This window comes from Scyliorhinus canicula, chromosome 5 (genome assembly GCF_902713615.1).
Source record: "Scyliorhinus canicula chromosome 5, sScyCan1.1, whole genome shotgun sequence".
Classification (NCBI taxonomy): Eukaryota; Metazoa; Chordata; class Chondrichthyes; order Carcharhiniformes; family Scyliorhinidae; genus Scyliorhinus; species Scyliorhinus canicula.
The window spans coordinates 146,351,799-146,366,572 of NC_052150.1; the positions used below are offsets into that span (position 1 = coordinate 146,351,799).

General features: G+C 44.4%; 1 protein-coding gene across 3 annotated transcripts in view; it reads left to right on the forward strand.

Moving 5' to 3' along the window:
* Positions 1–6,171: 6,171 nt before the first annotated feature.
* tpk1 (thiamin pyrophosphokinase 1) overlaps positions 6,172–14,774 on the forward strand; it is a 417,730-nt gene continuing 409,127 nt past the window's right edge. The window contains exons 1-2 of one of the 3 annotated variants that reach the window (XM_038797789.1): positions 6,172–6,364; positions 11,546–11,676. The gene's annotated coding sequence lies outside the window, so the exon portion shown is untranslated. The remainder of the gene's footprint in view (positions 6,365–11,545; positions 11,677–14,774) is intronic. The other 2 variants (XM_038797787.1, XM_038797788.1) reach the window with 2 other exon arrangements.

A 14,774-nucleotide genomic window follows, 5' to 3' on the forward strand; every position in this document is an offset into this window, starting at 1 on the left:
GCACGACGCCATCCAGCACATGTGTCAGGCGGTTGATGGTCTCCGCGACCGACTGCTGGGACTGTGCTATCGACTGCTGGGACTGTGCCATGGCGTGCTGCGACTGGCCAATGACCTGCTGAGACTCGGCCATGGCCCGCAGGGCGCCGGCAATGTCGTTCTGGCTCTGGCACATTGCTGCCTGTGAGAGGGCAACCCTGTCCAGGGCCGAGGATGACGCGTGCACATTAACCCCAACGTCTTGCATAACCTGACCCATTGCCTCCACCGCGGATGCCACCCGTGCGGTGTCGGACTGGGTCTCTGCCATGAGCGGCACCACTCCCTGCTCTTGGACGCGGTTCGACTCCTCTAACAGCGTCTGCAGAGTCTGGAAGGAAGCCCTCATCCCGTCATTGTTTCCCTGGGTTTCCTGAGGCATCGGCTGTGCGGGTGGGTTGATAAACTCCAGGAACTCAGAAAACGTCTGGGAGCCAGCTGCATCCTGGGCCTGGTCTGGCCTCCGCGAGTCCGGGCCCTCTGTTGCTCCGACCTCCACCTGCTGTACCTGCTCAGCTGTGATGTGCCAACCAGACTGTGCCCCAGGAGACTCATCACTAAATAGGCCCGCCGGGGTGTGTATCTCTGGGATGATGGATGTGGTGGGAGAAAGCAGTGCCGCAAGCCCGACGCTCTCAATGCTTAGGGCCTCGTCCATGGTGTGGGGCTGCTCAGCGACAGGAGGGTTGTCCCTGGCCATTTCTGGTGGTGGTGGTGGACTTCAAACCCTCTGTGTGTCCTGGTCCGCAGATTGGGTTGGGGCGGATGGGGCTGCCCGCTGATCGGGCACCCTCTGTTGTGAGGCCCCGGGTGAGGTGGCGGCAGATTCCTGTCTCCGTCTGGAGGCAGACGGCCCTGGTCGTTCGGCATCACGTCCTAGGGAAGAGAATGAGACGGGTTATTTCGATTTGCTCGGCAGGCCGCTGGACGGTCCCAGTGGGCAGGGTGTGTGAAGGGACAGAGGATGGGGGAGGTGTCCCAGTGGGCAGGGTTTGTGAAGGGACAGAGGATGGGGGAGGTGTCCCAGTGGGCAGGGTTTGTGAAGGGACAGAGGATGGGGGAGGTGTCCCAGTGGGCAGGGTTTGTGAAGGGACAGAGGATGGGGGAGGTGTCCCAGTGGGCAGGGTTTGTGAAGGGACAGAGGATGGGGGAGGGGGGGGTGTTTGTCAGGGAGGGTTGTCTCACTTGCTGCAGTTCCGCCAACCTCGCATTGCGCGATATCGCGGGTGGCAGACCCCCCAACAAGGTCCAGTGCCCTCTGTTCAAAGGTGCTGAGGGGGTGCATGTTGGGCGAACCCCCTCCAGTCTTGTGCCGCTCACGGTGGTTATGACCAGCCTTGGCCTGTTGGGGGAGGGAACATAGGTAGATCATTACAAAACGGTAGGTATCAGCAGTCCGTTCAGATACTGGCACAGTTTGGGGGGGGCAAGTTGTCATCAGACGATTGCATCTCTCCTCGGGGCCAGAGCGCTGGGTCTGTGACAACTTTGTGAACCACCCTCAAATAACTCTGCCCCAATCCCTCTCCCCCCCCCCGGGCAGTTAAGGGGGAGGGATGGTTGTGACTAGGGGGCACCCTCATGGCACTTACCCTGGCAGACCTGGTGAGGTCGTGTAGCTTCTTCCGACATTGCTCTGCTGAGCGAGGGGTCTGCCCACAGCACTGACGGCAGCAGCCACGTCACGCCAGGCCTGGCGTACCGTGCTGGCAGGTTGGCGATGCCCTCTCCGCGGGCGGATGATGCCCCTCCTCTGTTCCACGGCATCGAGCAGCGCCTCGACGTCTGCATCTACAAAGCGAGGAGCAGCTCTCCTCGGCTCCGACATCCTGCCCGACAGATTCTGTGGTCGCCCGCGCCTTTTTACGGCGTCGGGCGGCGTCACATGGGCGGGTTTGTGTCGTCGTCGCGTTCCGTCGTCATCACGCACGTAATTGACGCGGCCGCGCTACTAGCCCATTTCCAGGAAGTGAATCCGTCGGGAAATGAAGCCTTCGCGACCGTCGTAAAACGGTCCCGATTTTTACGACGGTTTGCCGACTTTCCGCGGGTGCGGAGAATTTCGCCCATTGTTTTTTCTCATGTTTTATCTGTCCTCTATTTGCACTAGACACCTTCTCATGTATATAAGTTAGTATGTTCTGTATAGTCAAGTACCTGTACACATCTTCACGCACGCGCGCCTCAATATTTATTACCTGAACACATATACTTTTTTTTAAAAAGGGGGGAGATGTCATAATATACATCCATGTATATGATGGAGTGCAGACAGGCAGTGATTGACACACAGGATGACCAGTGAGCACGCAGAACACAGCAGCCAATCACCAGACAGGACACAAGCATTATAAAGCCAGAGGGCACCAGTTTTCCAGCTCTCTTAGGATCCAGCCTCTGAGACAGTCAGAGCTCGCCGAGCAGCAGCTAGTACAAGCACCATGTAGTAGTCAGTTAGTCTGGTCAGGCTAGCCTCAGGTCTCCAGTCAAGTCAGCATAGTGTCAACCCACAGTTAAGCATGTAATATAGTTAGATGTTAAATAAAATTGTGCTGCATCTCATCAAGTGTTGGAAGCCTGTCTCTCTCTACACTGCATCAAACACAGTCTACATAGACCCAGCTTACCCAACACATCAAGTCCCACAATGTAGTGAAAAATATTCCAAAATATTCTCCAAAGTCATAAATATAAAGGAGCAATGATGAGTGAATCATGAGGGAACAGGATTCAATTATATCGCAAACGTCTCATGCAAATTATATTATAATATTGAGAATTACAAAGATTTGAAGATATACAAAAGATCGTAGGAGACACAATTATTGTATTTAAAGCACACAGCCTCAGAAGAATGGGAGTGATATTAAGCTTTGAGCATTAGAGGTAAGACAACAGTGAGCAGCCAGGAATGAGGAATGCAGCAAGCCATTAATCATAGAATGATTACAGCATAGAAGGAGGCTATTTGGCCTAAGATGCCAGTGCCGACTTTCTGCAAGAGTAATTTAGCTTTTCAACCTCCACCAACCATTCCTTACAACTCTGCAAGTTCTTCTTTTCCTTCAGTTGCTTATCCAATTCCCCTTTTAAAGACATGACTGAATTGGCTCCCCTCGAGCAGTACATCTCAGATACTAACCACTCACTGTGAATGTCCCTCATGTCACCTTTGGTGCTTTCACCAATCACTTTTAAACTATGTTGCCTGGTTCTTTACTCTTTCATCAATGGGAACAGTTTCTCCCTATCTAGCTCACTCATGATTTTGAACAGCAACAACAATTATATTTATACAACACAATAAAGTTTACCTTTAACACAATAAAAGACATCCCAAGGCACTTCACGGGAGCATTTTAAAACAAAGTATGGTAGCGAGAAAGTAAGTAGATGTTAGGCCAAAATGTTAGGCTTGAAGGACTGTCCTACAAGATGTAAGCATGGTCAAGACCAGAGAGATGTCGTGGGAGTGTTCCAGGGACAACTGAAGGTGCAGCCAGCAATAGTGGAGTGACTAAAATCGGGGACAAATCTTTGCAGATGAAGACAAGTTAGCCGCACTCTCCCTTCTCGCCCTCACAGCTGGTTGTTCAGACAGAGTAAAATTCTTCTTGTTGGAGGAATGGACCTTTCATGGCTTGTTGGTTTCCAGGTTGACTAACCTCTCACTGGTTTTTGGAGTAATAAAATTTGTTATCTGAGCTCGTTTTTATCACGCTGTTCTATTTTCCATAGAACTGATTTGAGGTTAGAGGTCATTAGGCAGCGCAGTTGCACAGTGGGTAGCACTGTTGCTTCACAGCTCCAGAGTCCAAGGTTCGATTCTCAGCTTGGGTCACTGTCCGTGTAGACTCTGCACGTTCTCCCCGTGTCTGAGTGGGTTTCTTCCGGGTGCTCCGGTTTCCTCCCACAAGTCCGGAAGTACCCGAACAGGCGATGTGGCGATTAGGGGCTTTTCACAATAACTTCATTACAGTGTTAATGTAAGCCTACTTGTGACAATAAAGATCACTTTAATTACAATGGAAGACAAATAGTGAATATTGGCTGTTAACACCTGCTTGAACAAAACAGATTTTGCCTGTAACTTTCTTTGTTGAGTGCCAAGCTCAGAGAAATTGAGTTTGGGGATTTTATTGATTTTGAGTTTCTGCTCATATTCAAGACAATGGGGTTGTAAATTCTACGGGTGACTTTGCATTTTGAATGTCTTTTCAAGAGTCTTCCACCCCCAATCCCCCCCCCCCCCCCCCCCCCATCACCCCCGGTCCACCGCCTCCGGTGCCCAGTCCAGTCCATGGATATTTACATTTTCATGGCCGGGATTGTCCGCCGGCATGATTCTCCGTTATGCCGGCGCCCGAGGGTTTCCCGATGGTATGCGGCTGCCCCACAATGAGAAACCCCATTGGCTGGCTCGCGTGATGGAGAATCCTTCCGGCCGGTCGGGGCAGAAATGTGGCGGGGCGGAGAATCCCGGCCCATGACTTTCCAGAAGAATGTTCAGGCATGAGTTAATGATCTATTTGTGCAGAATTTACCGTTCACCTGCCCTTTAGCAACCATTTTCGATGCACATTATCCACTTTCTGAAGTCAATTTTTATAAAGTCAAAGACGAACGTTTAATCTACAGACTCAGTGGAGGCCTATCCACACTCAACACAGCAGGACCAGGAGAAACTGCTTGTCTTCGGGACTTCCCCCATTCGTTAAAATAAATAGAGTCCACATCTTTAATGTTAAGAATATGATATATTTACTGGACATGACACCACATATCTAAAGTTAAGGGCAACACAAGTATCAGGGGAAGCTTGAGCCGTTATTAGGCATTAGGGAATCAATCAATGAGTGCAGTTTTCAATTGGAGCCATGAGCTAGCTTTATATAATTGTAATTTGCTATCAGAAACCTTTACACAGATCTTTCTCCAAGCATTGGGTAAAAGGTTGTGTTACTTAGCTGTGTGGCATCCTTGAAAAGGAAAGCAAAAATAACAACAGAGTTAGTGATTTTAAAAAAGAGATAAGGTATCATGGTTCTTTTTCAACCAACCCACTCACAACTTCACTGTTATTGTTAGCCCCTCACAATAAGGCATAGGAGCTAAATCAAAAGACCCCTCCCACCCTGTTTACTCACTCTTCCAACTTCTTCCATCGGGCAGGAGATACAAAAGTCTGAGAATACGCACTAATAGATTCAAAAACAGCTTCTTCCCCACTGTTACCAGACTCCTGAATGACTATCTTATGCAGTGTTCTTCAAAGTCGGGGGGGGGGGGGGGGGGGGGGGACCCGCGGATGGGTTGCTGGCGGGTGGCGGGAGGTTCGTGGAGCCGTTGTCCATGGCGTTCCCGATTGTGCAAATCCCCATGCAGCAGCCGGCTTTTCATTGTGCATTCGGCCGCATTGCGCATGCGCGCACGATGATCGGTGCGCATGCGCAGTGCGGCTGCTATTTTTTTAAACGGTTGCAACTTTTTGTTTTACAAGTTCTGTAATGGTTTTTATTCATTTATTCATTTATTTTATTCATTTCATTTTTACAAGTTCGGTGGTGGGGGAGGGGGGGGTGTTAATTTGATAAAACTTTACAGGAAAAAAATTCAGAACTTTTGACAGATGGAGACTCCATACTTTCCGACACAGGAAGGCATCACCTTCATCCACCAGGTTCCATTGGAGGAGTGTGTCCGAGGGCCAAAGGGACCCAAAACCATTTCCTCCATTTTTGGCAGCAGCAAACAAGGGAAGAGAAAATGGTGGGTCGCGCAGGTCGGCTGGCGTGGGTCGCGAAGGTCGGCCGGTTGGTAAAAATGGGTCCCCGGAAAATAAGTTTGAAGAACATTGATCTTATGAATTGATCTGATCTCGTCACACATTTTCTCTACTGCTTGGTACTACACTCCTGTATGCTTCACCTGATGCCTGTGTCTATTAATTTACATTGTGTATTTTATGTTTGCGCTATGTGTTTTCTTTTCATGTACCGAATGATCTGTCTTGAGCTGCACACAGAACAATACTTTTACTGTACCCCAGTACACATGACAATAAACAAATCCATTTATCCATAGTGGGCTGGCTCTCAGACTGCACATGGGAGCAGGTAATGTTTGCCTGTGATTGAATATTTTATTTGATTATTGAATGGGGGAACCTTAAGTTTATCCATTACGTACTCCACCATAGTTGGCTTTTTAAAAAGAGTCAAAAAATGGTGATTTCCTGGGTCGCAACAAGCTTGTGTGTGACTGTGGAGGGCGCTGTCTCGAGCTGGGAGCGACAGACAGAGGAGAGAGGCGAGCAAAGAGCAGAGTGAGTACCAGGGATTGCTGTCGAGTCCGGGCCTCGGCAGCACCTCTGCATTCGGCAGGCCCGGCCCGGGCGGGGGGGGGGCGGGGGGTGTGTGAGAGAGAGAGAGAGAGATTGTGAAGTTTCGCCGAGTTTGTCCTTTATTGTAACGGAAAAGCCGCTTTCAAAACGCGGCCTTTTTGCAGCGTCCAAATTGAAATAGGCCCCGGTGCCGGCACTTATTCAGAATGTATATTTTCAGAGGAATTAGCACTTTTCTGTTTTAAACATCCTTATTGCAAGCTTTCCCCTCCTGTGTGAGTCACTTCAAAGACGTTGCACTTGCTCCTGTGCACAGTACATCTGCTCATGCTGGTCAGGTTAAATACTCGTGTTTTGAATGCCCACTGCACCTTCATTCCTCTGCTCATAGTGTACGGATTCTGGCCTTTCTTAACTCGGAGTAACTTCTTTCTTAACTTCTGAGCTGGAGTAAGATGCTTCCATTTCGATTTCACTGATGAATAAATACTGCGTTAACTTGTAACTGAATTTATTTAGTTCTCACTTTTTATTTTTCTCTTTCCCCTCTTCTCCCCCCCCCCCCCCCCCCCAAAAAAAATATATATTTTTTTAGCCGACGGAAGTAGTTGCTGAAATTGCCCTGCAATCAGCTGCTTCTTTTTGCTGTTTTGGTCATATTGGCATTACAGACTAATATCTGTCATCGCCAACTGTGTATGAAGGTGGTTAATAATGTGACAATGACTGGCTAATCTTTTTTTTAAAAGTTGATTGAGGGACAGATATTGGTCAGGACACTGGGGATAGCTCCACTTTTTGAAATAGTGCCATGGGATTTTATCCACTGCGGCAGGCATTAAACTAGGGTTTAATGTCTTATTCGGGTGCAGTGGAGTGTTAACCTTGATTTTTGCACAGGAGTGCGATTTGAACCCGCAACCTTGTGATTCAAAGGTGAGAGTAGGACTGACTTAGCCACAGCTGATGTGTTTTTACCAAGTGGTTCTCAGTATCTTTTGGTGAAATTTTTGGACATTTCTCATCTATATGCAGTGTCTCGGCGACATTTGATTAGTACTGATGTCTCACAGTGCCAGATTCAATTCTAGCCTTGGCTAACTGTGTGTGGAGTTTGCACATTCTCCCCATGAGTTTAATCAGCATGTTATGGAATCACATAATTCCTACAGTGCAGAAGGAGGCCATTTGGTCCATCGACTCTGCACTGATCCACTGAAAGAGCACCTGACCTAGACTAGATCTCCTGCCCTATCCTCATCTAACCCCACCTAACCTGCTCATCATTTAACTGGGTGGGGAAAACCGGAGCACTCAGAGGAAAATTACGCAAACACTGGGAGAAAATTCAAACTCCACACAGTCACCCGAGGTCGGAATTGAACTCGGGGTCCCTGGCTCTGTGAAGTAGCAGTGCTAGCCATGTACCAAAACATTTTTTTCAGCAGCTCCTCTCCCTTGGACAATGCTGATCTCACTGGTGCCCACCTTGGCACCTGTGGTCCAGTTGGTGAACTTTGTGCTACTCTCACTGCTCTTTAATGCACGCTCCCCTCTGAGTTGGGAGAACCATCCCACTCTGTGCTTCACATATGCTAGCCATGCTCTGCTCCCACCGAGCTAATCTCTAGCTGTCACTCTTTCGAGTACTGAACTAGCAATTTTACCAGCCTTGTTGTTTGGTACTACCTTGTATTTCCACTCTGCTCTGTCTCACATTTTGGTTTAAGGATGGCTACTTCCCTTGTAGACTTTTAACTTCCTGTTTCAGATCAATTCTGAAAATTCTCTGGATCAGATCCTCCTTCAGCTCTGTCTGCTCTGATTTTCTTTGTAGTTCGGCTCTATTTGGAAGTGAAATTCCTTTTATTTAAAAATTTGAAACATGTTTGATGATGACATATGATTTTTTGGTAAAATTGACAGAATTTCACCTCTATTTCTTGCCGTTTGCTTTTACTTTTTGGTTCCAACGATGTTAGCTAAAGCATGAATATGATAGAAGTCATGATTACTTGCTGTTTTGATGGAAGGAAGCAGTTAGAACTGAATATATATGTTCATAATGTACGCTGATAAAAGGGGTGATTTATTCCTTCAATATTTTGCAAAAGTCAGAAAAAAATGCAGATTATGGAACTATTGTTATCTAGAAAATATTTAAAATAATTGTTAAAAATAAGTACCGCTTTGTGCCCGTACATCTTATAAACTCCAATAGATTATTGGTTACACAGCTTTTGTCCCAAATTCTCATACCTAACCCAATCCTCTTACTGTCAATAGTAATTGATGAGCGATACTGACATGACTTATTCTTCACAGAAGTGTTTTTTGCGCACTTTGCTGATATTAGGAAATTTCTATCATGAATTATGAGCGGAACAAAAGAAATAGGAGCAGATATAGGCGATATAGTCCCTCAGACCTGATCTGCCATCCAATTGAGTTTGTGACTGAATGACAATAATTCAACTTTCCCGGCTTATCCCCACATACCCATAATATACTTGGTGCCCAAAAAGCTATCAATCTCGGCCTTGAATGCGCTCCTCAACGGAGTATCTAGGGATAGGGAATCTTAAAGCTTCACAACACTGAGTGAAAATAATTCTCCTCCTCTCAGCCTACTCATAGGGTGTAACAGCACAAAAAGAGAACCTTCAGTCTATCATGTCTATGCCGCCCAAGTGGAACCCATCTTTTCTAATCCCATTTTCCTGCGCTTGGTCTGTAGTCTTGTATGCTATAGTGTTTCAGTTGCTCATCTAAGTGATGCTTAAATGGTGAGTGTTCTGGCCTCCGCCACAAAAGGCAGTGAGTTCTAAATTCTCACCCCCCTCTGGGTGAAAGCTTTTTTTCCTCAAGTCATTTCTAATCTCCTGCCCCTTACCTTAAATCTATGCCCCTTGGTTATTGACATCCCCCACTAAGGAGAAAATGTACTTCCTATCTACCATTTCTATGTCCTTCATAATTTTGTACACCTCAATCAGATCCCCCTCAACATCCCCTGCACTCTTTCTAATACAATCACACTCTTCCTGTAGTATGATGACCAGAACTGCACACAATATTCTCGCTGTGGCCTAACCAGCTTTTAATACAGCTCCACCAAATACTACCTGCGCTTGTATTCTATGCCTTGGCTAAAAAAGGCAAGTATCCCATATACCTTCTCAACCACCTTATTTACCTGCCTGCTGCCTTCAGGAACCCATGGACACGCACCTCAAGGCCCTCTGCTCCTCTGTACTTCCAAGCATCCTATCGTTCCGAAATGGCTGACCCTTAGCCTGAGATGATGGCCTCCAGTTCTGGACTCTCCAGCCAAGGGAAAAATCTCTTGGCATCTACCCTGTCAAGCCCTCCAAGGTTTTTTGTGTTTCAATGAGATCACCTCTTATCCTTCTAAACTCCAGGGATGTAGGCTCACTCTACTCAATCTCCATCAAAGGCCATCTCCCTTCTCATCCCAAGAATCAATCAACTTCACCAAAAAAAAACCTGGAAGGCAGGAAATCCACAGGTAAGGAGGCCAAAACCATCCACACTGCTCTAGGTGTGGTCTCACCAAAAACATATTAAATTGCAGCATGACTTCAATTATTCTTGGACGGTAAATCCCCCCTTGCAATAAAGGCTAACCTAAGTATTTGCCTTACTGATTGCTTGCTGCGATTGCATGTTGACTTTCTTTGATTCATGTCCAAGGACGTTGCAGTCTTTTTGAACCAACATTTACTGGTGTCTCAGCTGGTAAAAATATTCAGAATATTTGTTCTTCCTCCCCCACAGTGGAAACACCAATGCACTGCTTGATGTTGTCGTTTTAAGGATAGGTCATTCCATGGTTATTTGAAATGCACCAATGATCTAGTCATTCAGGGGTAATTTATTTCTTTTCAACATGGCAATGTTTGGAAACCCTGTGAATGACAGTTTTTCACTTGAGCTTTGTTCAGAATTTTAACTTGAATCGGGAGTGGGAGGACAGTAAATGTCTTGGATCTCCTCTTGCTGAATATATGCTGATTCTATCCTGGATTCTAGCCTGAGGTTTGACTTCTAATAAGTACTCATTGAGCCGTTTAGTCCAATGATGCAGTACTAGTAAATCATGTCCGCAAGCCTCTGTGACAGATCCAGCGTGTGATTTTTAAGTGTTATGGTTCATTTTACTGTAAGTGTTGCCTTGTTACCAAGGTCATGAGATAGATTTTGAATTTCAGAATATTTTAACACCCATGCTAAATAAGTCTGATACTGTCTGCTTAAAAGCAGAGTTTTAAGAGTCAGCACGTCACGTTCTTTGGAATCAGAGAGCCCATTTACTTTAAGTGTGTGCTCAGAAGCAAATTTCCCTTCTGTTTCTCCATGCTGCTTGATTTCTGTCAGGTTAACCAGTTAGTTGTTGGACGCCCTTTCTGAAACTACCATTCATGAAGATATGAATGATACCAACCAGCATGCATCTCAACAGTGCCAGAATAAGCAATACACTTTATTTTTTCAGTGTTTTGGAATAGCATAGGCAGCATTCATGCCTGACACTGAGGGGGAAATGTGCTGCATTGTGTCTGCACTGTTTGCAAATAATAGCTATTTTGAGATTCAAAGCTTTATTTTATTCTTCCAAAGGATGTGGGCATTGCTGGCTGGGCCAGCATTTGTTAACCATTCCCTAATTGCTCTTGAACAGAGTGGCTTGCGAAGCCATTTCAGAGGGTAGTTAAGAGTCAATAACATTGCTGTGTGTCTCGGGCCATGTGGTGGCTAGACCAGGTAAGGATGGCAGATTTCCTTCCCTGAAAGACGCTAGTGAATCGGATTGATTTTTATGACAATTAACAATGGTTTCACAGTCACTGTTACTGGGTCAACCTTTTCATTTCCATATTTTATGATTGACTTTAAAATTCCTCCAGCTGCTGTGGTGGGATTTGAACTCGGGTCTTCAGAGCATTAGACTGGTCTTCTGGGTTTCTGGTCGAGTTATGTAACTATTACGCCACTGTCTCCCCTTGAATATGTCTGTATGAGAAGATATGATGATAAAATTTATATTTTATTGCAATTTTGGTGCATCCTTTCACGGTGTTGTAGCCTCATCTGACAAGGATTTGAAGGCATTGAAACTACTGTGATTTTCTTTTTCTGCAGAGTGCACTTAGTTCCCTCCTTGGGGCACGGGAGAAAATTGGAAGAGGCAGACTGCAACTAATCAGATGGGATGATAGTGGGTCAGAAGTTGATGACTTGTTGCCGGAGCAGTATCTGCACAGGCGAAAAAAGTATATAACATTAATCTTCACAATCCTGTGGACAATTACCATAAATCTGTGTATCCTTCTGAGAAATGCACCATCTGTTTTTGGAGAGCCATTCACAGACTAAGATTGGAATTTCTGAGGAAATGGCAAACATCCCAATTTATTATCTCCAAATATACCCTGGATCATGGTGTATAAGACAACCCCCAATTTTGGATGTCAAATTCATGCTGAGACTTAAACTTGCTGTCAACTCGATCCCCATCCCCCCCAACTTTTTCAACGAATAAATGTTCAATGCATTACTCATATTAGGAGTTGGCCTCAATTTTTCAGCTCAAAGTACATATTTTGGGTTATACACAACTTAAAAGATGACTTGTGGGATCAAGCCGGTGAATGGGCCATGTTGCCAAAAAGATCTGTGAGAGTTTTTAAGATATGCCTACACAGAAAAGACCACACATAGTGATGGATGAACAGAACATTTTTCATGTTTTGAAATGGCAACCACCTATGCCAACAGCAGCTCATATTTTATGCTCCACTTATAAATTAACCCCTGTTTTGGAAAGATTTTTTTGAAACTTCAAAGGTCGACTTAAACGTCACAATTTACGGTAACGCTACTTCTCCATTGAATTGCATGTTCAATGTCCCCAGGTGTAATGAATTCCTCTTAATCAGCACATTGAACACCATTTTGGAATTCTCTGCCTCAAGGCTTTGGAGACTCAAGTTGTTGAGTATTTTCAAGACCGAGATCGATAGACTTCTATGTATTAACATTGATAGATATGGGGATAGTGCAGGATAATAGTGTGGAAGTTCAGCCATGATCTCATTGAATACTGGAGGAGGCTTACTGGCCTACGCCTGCTCCTATTTCTTATTCACACCTTCCTCTTGAACACATGCAGACAGGCTTTCCTGTTTAAACAGTTTGTTCACTGAACACCAAAGCATCTTGTGGCTACCTGACCCCCCTCTGTTCCTTACCTCGAATCCTTCTCTTTACCTCCATAAGACCATAAGACATGGGAGCAGAATTAGGCCACTCAGCCTATTGAGTATCCTCCACCATTCAATCATGGCTGATATTTTTTTCATCTCCATTCGCCTGTCTTTTCCCCGTAACCTCTGAACTCCATATTAATCAACAACCTATCTATCTCTGTCTTAAAGACACTCAGTGATTTCGCCTCCACAACATTCTGCGGCAAAAAGTTCAACTTTTTCTCCTCTCTCTCTTTTCCCGTCCTTATCTGCTTCCTCCCTCTCCTCCTATTTATTTTCTCATTATTTCAGAGGATATTGTGAACTGATTTGGGCAGTTTTGTGCTTTGATGAGACAAAGATGAATTCTGATTTCCAGAATCTCTCAATTGTCACGGTGCAGAAGGATGCCATTTAGGTGACGAATTATGCGAAAAGATAGGTGTGGAATTGGCAAACTATAATATTGAAGGATCTTGGAGAGGAAAGGGAAGCTACAATTAAGATGGTAATTGGGGAGGATAGATTAGCCAAAAAAAAAGCCAAAAATTTACGTTTGTTTTGAAAGGAAGAGGACATTTGTAAAGCGATATTTGAAATATTGTCTGCAGTCTGGTTGTGATGTCACTGAAACATTATTGCAGTCTGTACTGATAGATTTGTGATTATGTGTACAATAATTAAGACATTTTAACATAGCATTAGGAAACAGTGTGGTCTCTGTTTTGGATTGAGCAGCAAGAACCTTTTTCTTTCTTGGAACTTGGGCATCACTGGCAAAGTGTGCATTTGATGTTCTTCCCCAATTGCTGTTGAACTGAACTTTTAAAAGGGCAGTTACAAATAAACCTCATTGTTGTGCGCCTGGAGTCATGAGTAGGCCAAACCAGGTAAAGACAGAAATTGATAGTTTCATGGTTTCCTGGTCACCATTACTAAGATTAGTAATATATAACCAGATTAATTAATTGAATTCAAATTCCACCTATGTCTCCAGAGCATTAGCCTGGGCCTCTGGATTACTAGTCCAGTGACAACACCATTATTCTTGTTTCTTGAGGGTTTCTTTGCATTATTCAGAGATTGTAGTTTCCAATCATTTTGTTTCCAGTGTAAGGCATGCTTGGGTTGAACATCCTGGAAGTTTCTGATAGGTCACACCCAGGTCTCGCATAGTTTCTGTGTTGCAGTAGGTATGTTTGGAAATTTATGGACTTCAAAGTTTGCATGAGTCATCAAGGGCCTCAAGTGGCAATACGTCTAATTTGGAATGTTGAAACTAGGAGAACTTTGTTATTGAAATCGCAAACTTTGAATTTCCAATTATAGTGTGATAAAGACTGTATATCAGCAACCATCTTTATTTCATCCTAATCCTGACAGTTTCCTTGCTAAAGAAAATAAATGTACTTAAATTACTACAGCAAAATGTGGATGTAATATACAGTTTTCAAGATTATTTAGTGAACCTTACTAAATTCGACCCAATTTCCTTTGTCTCAGCTTGTGGGTATATACACACTGATTGTAATGGTTGTATTGGTATTCTGAAGTACATTAGAATCAGTAACCATTGTAGTTCACTTAATATATCAAAAGCATTAAGAAAGGAGTTTCATTTTTTGTAATTGTTCTTCCATTAGTATCCCACTTTCTCTTTAGAAGGTAATGGCTCCCCATATGATGTAATTTCAATAGTATAATTATTTGTAATTTCAGTAGTATAACTGGTCTATCTATATCATTGTAACATATAGTAAATATATATTACAAAAATCCAGTAAAATGTAAAACTTCATAAAAATAGTGGAAAGTATATTTCAAAGCGAATTGTGAGGAGAAAAACATCTTTACTCAAAGCCTGCTTTTAAGCATTTGAAATCTACAAGGTAAGCTAACAGAATTAGACATTCAAGGAAGAAAGAATATAGTTGGATACTCAATTGGATATGTTGGACAACTAAAGGCACCAGCTTGATTGGCAGACTGATCTTTGTTTTAACCTTTTCTGTGTTCTGAGGATCGTGACAGGTGCTGGTGCAACAAGTAATTGTGTGAACTTTATAAATGATGCTGCCAGCTTGCTAACCAATTCAAATGCCATGTTTTGCACTTGCGTGATG